General features: G+C 39.1%; 1 pseudogene across 1 annotated transcript; it reads right to left on the bottom strand.

Moving 5' to 3' along the window:
* Positions 1 to 1,411: 1,411 nt before the first annotated feature.
* On the bottom strand, positions 1,412 to 2,482 carry LOC111143566 (annotated as a pseudogene). The gene has a single exon (XR_002640335.1). The product of XR_002640335.1 is annotated as a transformer-2 protein homolog beta pseudogene (transcript).
* Between the last annotated feature and the right edge of the window lie 766 nt (positions 2,483 to 3,248).

Here is a 3,248-nt window from a genome sequence, read left to right as displayed (position 1 = left end):
AAAGGTCCCAGCAAATGGAGTCGCCACCTGTAACTGGAACGAAGGACTCAGATACAGCTAGTCACCGTGTGACTCTCCTAAACAAAGGGAGGGTTGCTGCAGCTTGGAGAGCTCCAGTATTTCATGGTTTTAATTTTTTAATATTTTAAAATTTTAATTTTTTATTTCTGTGTCACAGTTTTTAGATAAGGATAGATTTGCAAAGGAGATTGGGAAAAGGCTGCCATACACAAGCCAAGCCAGGGGAATCCGAAGCATCCTGGGACTCAAAGGCAGTTAGTGCTTCTAGAAGGGAGTGGTGTGTTGGAATCATGGAAAGAAGATACAGTACACAGTATTTTTCAAACTTAAACGTCCACAGAGCCTGAATATTAGGGCAGCATAATCCCAGTGCCTTCCAACCATCCATTTCCCTACCTAAATTAAGTTGGAAATTTTAAGGAGTGATAGGCAGCATTTATCTGAACAAAATTTTGCATAACAAGACTAATTTTTAAGGCAAAATACTTAGTGACCAGGTTTATCGTAGTAGAGAATCTTCTTATATTTGTTAATAATTTCTTTCAGTGTGAGATGTATAGGACATGCAGATGACATTAAAATTGAGTTCTGATTTGAGAATTTTTTTCTTCTCTTTTCATTTGCATTTATTTAAACACAGTTCTCAAAACATTTGAGTGAAATTGGGCTTCCTTTGGTAAGCAAAGGACCTGAAAATAATATTTAAAAAATGAACAGGCAAGTCTTCAGTTCATCCACAACACAGGTGTAGTGTTCCCTTCTCTTTTCCCGAACTCTGAAGCACTCATTTTTTTCCGTACTCTGAAAGCTAGAAGAAAAAGAGTGCATTTGTGGTGGAAGGTATTGTCGCTTGCTGGTAACTATTTGAAATACCATTATCCCCTTGTAACAGCTTTAAGAAGTAGCCTTTTAAAAGCATAAATTGTGTATGTCTTTTCTTATTCCCTGCTTTATATGATACAGATTACATAAAGGCCGACAAATCTACATTTATATAAGCATTAAGCATTGGCTGTATTGGAAGTTCTTTAGTTCTAATACTAGCAGTACAGGGTTACAGAGCATAATTTTTAACACTTAGTTGCAGGTATATTAAGTATAGTATGTCTCACAGATTGGAGGAAAATAGATATTTTTGTCTTGAAATCTACTACTGACAACCTAATCTGAACAGTTTTGCTAAGCACTGATGTTAGAAAGAAAAGTAAAAACCAAACTTTATTGTTACTTTTTACGAGTTGGTAGCATTTTACACACAGACTTCGATGTTCAGAATACCCTGGATTCAGTAGAAAAACCTTTTAAATGAAGACTTGTACAATAGAAACTTCTCAGCAGTCAAAATTTAGACTGTAAAAAAATAGATGCAAAACATACTTTTCTGAAAACACTTAACTTGGAACAAAGCATCGAACTACACAAATGCAGAATGAAAACAGCATTTCAACTCCACCAAAAGTAGTCATCATTAAAGGTGTAAAAGTCACCTAACTTCACTAGGCACTGTTCACTTTTTAAAGAGGAGACAATAAAAAATATTGTCCATGAACAATATCCCAACTCTAGGGTAGGCTTCAGAAAGTCTTCAACTTCATGCTTTAATAGCGATGAGGTGAGTATGATTGAGATCTAGAATGTGATCTGTATTCTCCGTGACTATAGTAAGGAGAAGGTGACCACCTTCTGTAAATCTGATCCCTGTCTTGAGCAGCTGTCCATCCTCCTCCTCCTCCTCCTCCTCCTCCGTGTGATCTGCTGTAGTAGTCTCGCTCATTATAGACTCGATCATATCCTGTCATAGTAATTCTGACAGCGTGAGCTGCCATAGGTAGGTCTCCCCATGTAAATCCCTGGTGTCGGGGTATGTGGTCTTTTTGTTATAGAGAAATCAACTCTGGTCCTACATCCATCAAGTTCCATTCCATTGGCACGCTCTTTTGCTTCCTTGGCATCATCTACATTTTCAAAATGCACAAAGGCAAATCCTCTTGAATATCTAGACTGCTGGTCATATACAATGGACACATCAGCAATGGGGCCATATTTAGAGAATACTTCTCTTAGATCTCTTTCTGTAGTGTACAAGCTCAATCCAAATACTCCAAGACAGCAGTTGGATCAGGATTTGCCCAATTCCCAACATGACGCCTGTGAGTGGGCATGGAAGAATGACGGTGGCTAGGCCGTCTTCGATAATCTCAGTTGTAAGACCTGCTACGGGATCGTCTATGGGAGCGAGACCAAGATCTTGATCTTGTGTAATGCCTTCGAGAACTTCTTCTGGATCTAGACCTAGATTCAGATCTGGACCTGGAGTTTGATCTGGAACGCCTGGAATCTTCCTTGGAGCGAGATCTTGCTGGGGTATGCCTTGCAGATTTCCCAGATCCATGAGCACTTCCACTTCTGGAAACAGAACGGGTTTCCCCTCGCCATAGTTCTGCTCGCTGCTGTCGCTCATGACTCCTAGCTGTTGCCATTGTTCAACGTGCTTCATTCAAAGCTGCCAACCTCTCTTGCCTTCTATATGGAGGCTCCGCTGCAGCCTCTCAGAAAGCACACATTCCCAAACCGCTGAGTGCCAAAGTGCTCTGCACCACCTCTGCATGGGCTCTCGAGAATAAATATTTTTAAAGTAAAAGTGTGAACCAGAAAACTTTCACTATTTCTTTGGTTCTCAAATGGATTATGAAAAGTGGCTTTTTAATTAGGATATACAGTTGTCCAGTAGAATATTTTAGAGCACAAACATAAATCTTAAACCCATTGCTGTAAAGATACATATTATAGTAATATCCCAGACAGATGTAAAGAGTCTCCAGGAGATTTTATGATGTGCTTTCTTTGACTGCCTGTATTACTGTATGGAATTCACACTTTGTAGTGGCAGCAACATACAGATGTGCATATGTGTGTTTTCCCCCATTTCCTTTACCATGTAAAACTTTCGTCTTCTCTGCAGAAATGTACATGGAGAGATTGTCACTCTCATCTATCTGTCTTGCCATATAATTTTTACAGCTGTTCCTCAGTTGTTAATATATTTCTGTAGAATATGTGTAAATAGACATGAGCAAACTGTCTAAAAGTTATTCAGCTAGTCAGTGAACCATGTAATCTGTTGGTTCAGAGACAACAGATAATAGAGTGAGATATTTGCTTTACCATCCACACACTCCATGTAGCATCTGGACTCCAAAAGTCAATTTGTGTTCTGTTGGGGCATG

This window comes from Enhydra lutris, unplaced genomic scaffold (genome assembly GCF_002288905.1).
Source record: "Enhydra lutris kenyoni isolate GAN:26980312 unplaced genomic scaffold, ASM228890v2 scaffoldscaffold9, whole genome shotgun sequence".
NCBI classification, from domain to species: Eukaryota; Metazoa; Chordata; class Mammalia; order Carnivora; family Mustelidae; genus Enhydra; species Enhydra lutris.
This window is presented reverse-complemented; position numbering and strand designations above follow the sequence as displayed.